The following is a 7,207-nucleotide window of genomic DNA, read 5'->3' as shown; positions in this document are numbered from 1 at the left end:
AGCATTGAAACAAAAATGGTCGATATCAAGATAATTCATGCAGCATGGCATTAATAAACCTATGAGGAGGCTTTAGTACTTGATTTGGTCCCTTGAGCCTTTGTATTGTAAAATTTCACACGCCGTCCTGGACATTTTATTCGGTACACGTTTGAATGCAATGCAATATAACATTAATCCATCCATCCATTTTCTAATCATCTTATCCTCACAAGGGTGGCGGGGCGTGCTGGAGCCTATCCCAGCTGTCTTTGGGCAGGAGGTGGGGTACACCCTGAACTGGTTGCAAGCCGATCGCAGGACACACATAAATGAAGATCCATACACGCTCACACTCACATCCGAGGGACAACATTGTCAAACTCGGGTTCTCGAGGGCCACCGTCCTTACTGATGAGCTGATCATTTGAATCAGGTGCGTTGCAAAAAGGCGAGACGGAAAACGGTCCTCGGGGACTGGAGTTTGACACCTATGATTTAAAGTGTTGCATTAACCTGTTTTTGGAATGTGGGAGAAAACCAGAGTACCCGGAGAAAACCCTCGCAGGCACAGGGAGAACATGAAAACTCCACGCAGGAAGGCCGGAGCCAGAATCAAACCCTGCACCTCTGCACTGTGAGGCTGACGTGATAACCAGTCGTCACCGTACCGTCCCTAAATCAAATCTGTGGCAATATGAATACATGAATAAGGAGACAGTATATAAATATATTCAATGAAACTAGTCAAACCTGTCACAATACAAATAATGAATGATATTAACAGTACTGTAATGGAAACATAATAAGTAGAATTAAATATATTTTATTCTCTTTTATTCTTAAGTATGGATATCAACGTGTGACAGTAAATCTTCAATCAAAATAAATCCGAAATGTTGGTGAAGGATTCACTACTGCCCCCAGTGGTGTAAATGAAAATTACGTCTGGTCTGGTTGTTTCCCAGTGGCAGGTGTCATGGCAAAAAGGGTAAACAATTTATGCATAAACTGAACGACCGAAGACTTCTCCAAGTGGACACGCACACAAAATCAAGTAAAGTCGTTAAAAAAAAAGTAAATGCATTTTTTTACGAGAATGAAAGGACTGTGTACGTCTCAAAATGGCGGACGTTACTCTTCAAACTCCACCCCAGTGACGTTTTAAAGGTAAGCTCATGTTTTCTTCGGATTTTCGGACATTTTACTGTTTTTCTATGTCCAGTCTATACGCCGTTTTAATGTTAACTACTGAATAAACGTTTGGCTACGTCATGCTGAGCTACTACGCCACGCACTTTCGTGCTTGGCTAAGCCGTGGCTAACAGGTTAGCTCCTTCGCAGAACCCAAACTACTGTCTCGGTTGTTTAGAAGAGTCCACATTTCCATGCAGTTTGAAGTGCGAAGCAAGGAGATGGTTTTCATGTGTGGAGGATGTTTTTGTTGGCCCCACTGTGTGAATTCAATAAATCTATTGTTCCTCGCTGGAATGTTTTTTCTGCTTCTAGTTTATAGCAAATTTTGGGATCATATTATGGCCACACGTTGGGCTTTATAGAGTTCTTTTGTGTCACTCTCCATTGTTTTGATGTGCTGTGTTCACAGAGACGGTAACATGGTTGTGTGATCCTCAGCAACATCATGCATTGTTGTTCTAAATCCAGGAGGATTACTTAGCAGAAATCCTGTATGATTGTGGGGCTTTTCAGTCTAAATCTTCCCTCTCCCAAGTGCTTATATGTTCAAATCTGAGGCCTCATTACATGAGCGGTAGTCCCCGAGTCGTTGTGTGTTTGTATCTCCCTTCACTTTTTCTCGCACTGGTGCAAGGTTCTTGTTCCTGACCGCAGCTCAGTCAATGTTCCAGACGTTTTGGGGATCATTTCAAAGGCTTGGCAAGGACCCCATGTCGGGCGAGGCAAAGAGACCTATGGGTCTGATGACTCATCACAATCCACCGCCTGTTCTTGAGAGCCAAGGAGTCACGGCGTTGTTTGAAACACTCCAATCCACTCTTGGGCAGTCTGTAATGTTATCTGGCTTGAGGCAGTTTCAGGATAGGCAGGGAGAAAAAGCAACGATACAATCAGTGCGTCGACTTTGTGAGACAAAGTGGTCAATTACAAGTGACAAGCATATGACAGCCTGTTAACCGGTCGCCGGCTAACGCCAGAAGCTATTGTAGCAGTCTACATCTTCACTTGGTGACCAATCCTGCCAAGCAACACAAACAGATGGACTGATGCGCAACACTTGTCACAAGATCCAAATCAAAGTGATTTTTTTTTTTCCACAAAACGTTTGTCAAATGGCCCTTTGGAACATAAAAAAGTAAGTAGAAACCAACCCAAATAAAAACGGCAGGATTAAACCACTAGTCTTAAGATTTTTTGTTTTGTTTCTACATACATTATCCAGTGCATGTATGATAAGGTAATTGACGAAAACGTCTACATCATTTTTCACTCAAATGGAGCACTTTTTTTTTCCATGCATTTCTTTCACCATATGAGAAATGAGCACCTTCATTTGCATCAGTGGTTATTTGACACAATTGTGAGTTCCTGAGTTAAAATTACATGGCTTGCTTCTACCACTCTGGGATGCAGTTAGCGAGCTGACTCGAAAAATGAATCTTATCTTTATATCCCAGAGGCTGAATAACATGTGATGCCGTGTTTCATAAACAACAACTTTTTGTGTCTCTTTTATGTGGATCCACAAGACCAAGCGAGGAGAACACCACCTCCGAGGAGCCTCTGGAAGCCTGTTAAATTGCAAACTAGCTGTTGGCTAGCGTCTCTTGCCCCATCGTGGAAAGCACCGTGAGTACTGTCGGTATGAGAAGGATGCGTGACGAAATGTTTTTCAGCGACATGCCCACAGTGTCTGTGATATGTAATTTTGAAACCCCATAGAAAAAAAAATCACACACATGAGTTCATTCAAATATTGCGCTGCTATTCACAACACTCTTCTCTGTCATATGTCAAATTTACAAGACATATTTATTTTCAGTTGGCCCTATTAAGCCAAAGGGAATAGTAGCAAAAAAAAAAAAAAAATAGAAAGTATAAAATCTACCAGAAACAAACTTAGTGAGCCCGCTAAACATAACAAACAATCCTTATTTTGCCCAGATGACGAATCCTTTGATGCTGACTGAAACAAGGTCTAGTGAGGTGCCTGTGATACTGATGTTTCCTTCCAAAAGCGCGACCCCTTCCATAGCTGTTGTTTCCTTGGAAGCTGCCGGCCAACAATCCGTCCGCATCCTGACCCGTTGATGTTTTCATTTACATACAACGTTAAGGGGAATGTGCGCATGGCTTTCATAGTTTAGCCTGTGATTTATTACGCGCCGCCTTATCGGAGCCAAAATATTTGCCTCTCGTCGACCGTTTATTTATGCCAGAGCCTTTGCTGATGCGAGCTCGTTCGCGAAAGAGGCCGTGACTTATCCAAGACGACTGCTTTGAAGTCACGCGGGATGAAAAGAAATCAAAGTTTGAATGAAAGTCACCAGATATTTTGGAACCTCATAAATTCAAGACGCTGAAACGTGAAGCATTTTGGGGGTAAAACTATGCCAAAATTTAGACCGTGAGCAGGTTATCGCCGCAACTGTGTTCACCTTCACACGGCGTCTAAAATACTTACGACAGTTCGGCAGAATCAGTGAATCAGCTTTGGACTGCTGGCGAAAGCCCAACTCGCAAGCTGACTCGCTCGCCCCACTTGTAACACCACTTTAATGACTCTAAAGGGTCTTGTCACTAAAACACCGTCCGTCTTTTCGCGTGTTTGCAAAGCTCAGTCTCAGGTGTCGGATAACCCTCGTAAAGCGCCGTCGAATAACACGGAAAGATTTGGCTTGGCAAGCGACGGAGGCCGTTTTGCAGTGTTGCGGAGAAGAAAGATGGCCGACGACTGATTGATGGTGATGACGCTGGCGATAAGCTCCATCCAGGGCGCGCAAAAAGAATGAATTTCAGCCGCCTCGCACCTGTTTTGGCTTCCCATCGTAGCTCATTTCACGCAGAACAAATGCCCTGTTAACGGTTGCTCGGCGAGAAGGTTTTGCTTCTTCGCCCTGTAATCGGGCTGACGCCGCTTCCTCCAGTTGGTTTCGGATGCTGCCAAAACGCCTGATGTCACCCCCCCCCCCCCATCATCGTCACAGCAGGAAATGGAATTGCTCAGCGTCCCCCTCCCTCTTCAGATGAAACAAAACATTGATGGACAAATGGGCTGGATTCCTCCGGACCTGTGACTCATGGCTATGAGGGCACTCAATCATTGCGAGCGCTAAACAATAAATTGTTCTTAAGGGATTTACCGCAGTGGTTTACAGTCACTCCTCACGGCTCACCATGTCGTGCAAAGGGCGAATGAGGAAAAAGTCAATGATTTATTGGGGAAGAACAAAGAAATTTGGGCCTCCAAAGCAGTAACATGACCAGGTTGTATGAAGGCATGCAATGGATTGCTCATGTAATCATATTCAGACTTTTCGTGCATAGTGGAGTGGTCAGTAGAGCGCACAGCTGGGTTTTTTTTTTCTGTTATGTATTGGGCAGCTATTCAAAAGCTGCCCCCCCCCCTGCCCCACCGCCCACGCCTGAGTCAAAAGCAAATTAGTTGACCACTTCTGGGCTTTTGACGTCTTACATTTGAGGTCTCCTCTGTAGTGGCTGATAGCATCCTTTGAGATAAAGCCAACATCACTTCAGTGACTGACGTCAAACTTGAAGCATAAATTGTATTTTGGAAGTAGAAGTTACACCAGCCCCCAAAAAAAAAATCGACTTCCTTGTTTTTGCTGCATCTCCGTCAAAGCGGATGCTGTGAAATCCGTCCAGTTGAAAGTCCATCTCCTCAGATAGCCATGTCTCTGTGAAGCCGAAGAGGTTAATTTGTCGGTAATCCGCGTCAAACTTTGTGAGTGTGGAAAGTTTCTCCGTCTCGTTCCGGAGGGATCGCACGTTTGACGGCGTCATGGCAGGTCGTGGTAGCCGGCTGCCTCACCTCCTCAGTCTGTTTTGTATCCCTCCTCTGGAACCTCGTTTCCTTTGTATGTGCTTGTGTTCTCGAAGTAACTCACGAGGTGTGTTGTTTGAGAGGAGGGATGCTGCTGGCTGCGACTGTAGGCAGCCCAGCTCGAGCACGTAACTTTGTGAATAGGTGGGCATACCTGAGTTGGTGATAAGGGGCTGCACCAGTCGTGATTGAAGTCCGTTTACGTGCCATGGTCTCGCGATTGTGGCCCAGACGAAAACCACTGCTTTCGACTCGTCTCACATTTGCCGTAAGACATCTTGATGACTTGTGGAAAAACATTCTGTGGACTGATGAGTCAAAAATCTTTGGAAAATGTGTGGCCCATTAAGTCTGGGGTAAAAATGACGCAGCATTTGATAAAAAGAACATCATGCCAACAGTGAAGCATGGTGACAGTGTGATCGTCTGTGGCTGCTCTGCTACCTCAGGACCAGGACAACTTGCTGTGATTGATGGAACAATGAAATCGGCTGTCTCCCAGAAAATCCTGAAGATTAACATCCGACAATCAGTTTGCGCCCTCAAACTCAAGCCCTCTTGGATTATGCAGCAGGCCAACGATCCGAAACACACCATCAAGTCGACCTCTGAATGGCAAAAACCCCCACAAAATTAAGGTTTTGGCGTGGCCAAGTTAAAGTCCAGATTTGATTCCAATTGAGATGCTGTGGTATGACCTTAAATGGGCAGTTCATGCTAGAAAACCCTCCATGTGGCGGAATTGAAGCAATTGTGCAAAGAAGAGTGTGACAAAATTCTTCCAAAGCGATGTGAAAGACTCATCACCAATTATCGCAAAAGCTTGATTTCAGTTATTGTCGCCAAGGGTTGCACAACTCATTAGTAGGCGGTTACTTTTTCCCATCGGTACAGTGAGGTTTGGATTTTTTTTTTTGTGCCTTAATAAATTTTATTGGCATTTAGAAACTGCATTTTTTTATTTCCTTGGGTTGTCTCTGCGTGATCTGAAAATCGGTTTGATGAACTGAAACCTTTGTGTGTGTGATAAATATGCAATGAAGGTGGCAAATACTTGGCACAGTACAAGTGACACTTGACTATTCGTCGAAGGACTAGCCAAACTCTGGGGAAAAAAAAAAAATGTGACACATAGTCCGAAAAATCCGGTACATTAGAAGGGAAAAAAACATTGTACAACCTGACAAGAGACAAATTCAATTATTTCTTCCCCTAACTTGTCGCGGTTGTTCTTTCCTAAATGGTTTTCTGACATCCTTCGTCCCTTGCGTCATCCCGGTCCCACGCGGCCGCCTGGAAAATCCCCGTTAAAATCACTCCAGTTATTTTTGCCACACTTTTGGCTCATCTCGAAGACCAGGCCAGCGACTTGAGTGAATGAAGGACGAGAAGTCGCTGGTGGGTAATTAAGCATTTTTTCAGCGTCGCCGGTGACAAGTCGGCTTGTCGGTTTTCACTGCCAGAATTGAAGAACGTATCAGTGAGCCAAACAATGATGTTTTTTTTTTTTTTTGGCCCAAGGCCGTTTCCTTAATATGTTTCCTGGAAACCAAGAACAGAAAAGTAAGGAGTGCGGCCTTGGGATTGACGTAAATGACCAGTTGGTTGACGCGTGCTAGCCACCTTCCCCACAAGAGGGCAAAGATGATGTGGCTGGGACATGTCATGGCTCTCTCTGCTCTGGTCCTTTCCATTTTACCCCCAAGTAGTCCGAAATTGGCCACCGATTTTGAAAAGCAAGCTTAAACCGAGGTAAAAATCGGCTCTGGATGAAGCCCTCAGAATTGTCAGTCGGACTTTTTATCCACTCCAAGGCATGGACAATTTAGAGCATCCAGTGAACCTAGCTTGGATGTTTTTGGAGACGCGTGGGGAGCGTGACGCAAGTAAGAAGGTAAACTCCACAAAACAAGAGTCGGAGCCGAGATCGCAACCCAGAACCTCGAAACTGTGAAGATACGAACGCAGGACCTTGGAACACAATCCGCATGCTGGCTGTGGTGCCAACCTAAATGTTCTGTCCACTGGTCGCGACTGATCCGCAACTCGGACGTCAAAACAACTCATGACGCGAGCGTATCGAAAATATGGTTTATATGCGTGTCATTTCCACTACTTTTCTCATCATCTTTCACTTGTAGTGTTGAGTTATGAAACCAAATGTGCTATTAAAAAAAAAAAAAAAAT

At 44.6% G+C, this 7,207-nt stretch overlaps 1 long non-coding RNA gene across 1 annotated transcript in view; it reads left to right on the top strand.

Annotated features, from left to right (window-relative positions):
• The first annotated feature begins 1,024 nt into the window (after window positions 1-1,024).
• Window positions 1,025-7,207, top strand: part of LOC109513687 (uncharacterized) — a 13,513-nt gene continuing 7,330 nt past the window's right edge. The window contains exons 1-3 of the long non-coding RNA XR_002167845.1: window positions 1,025-1,149; window positions 2,706-2,805; window positions 6,443-6,500. This is a non-coding gene — a long non-coding RNA (uncharacterized LOC109513687). The remainder of the gene's footprint in view (window positions 1,150-2,705; window positions 2,806-6,442; window positions 6,501-7,207) is intronic.

This window comes from Hippocampus comes, unplaced genomic scaffold (genome assembly GCF_001891065.2).
Source record: "Hippocampus comes isolate QL1 unplaced genomic scaffold, H_comes_QL1_v1.1 scaffold3, whole genome shotgun sequence".
Lineage (NCBI taxonomy): Eukaryota > Metazoa > Chordata > Actinopteri > Syngnathiformes > Syngnathidae > Hippocampus > Hippocampus comes.
The sequence above is the reverse complement of the archived record's forward strand: the minus strand, read 5'-3'. Positions and strand labels throughout refer to the sequence as shown.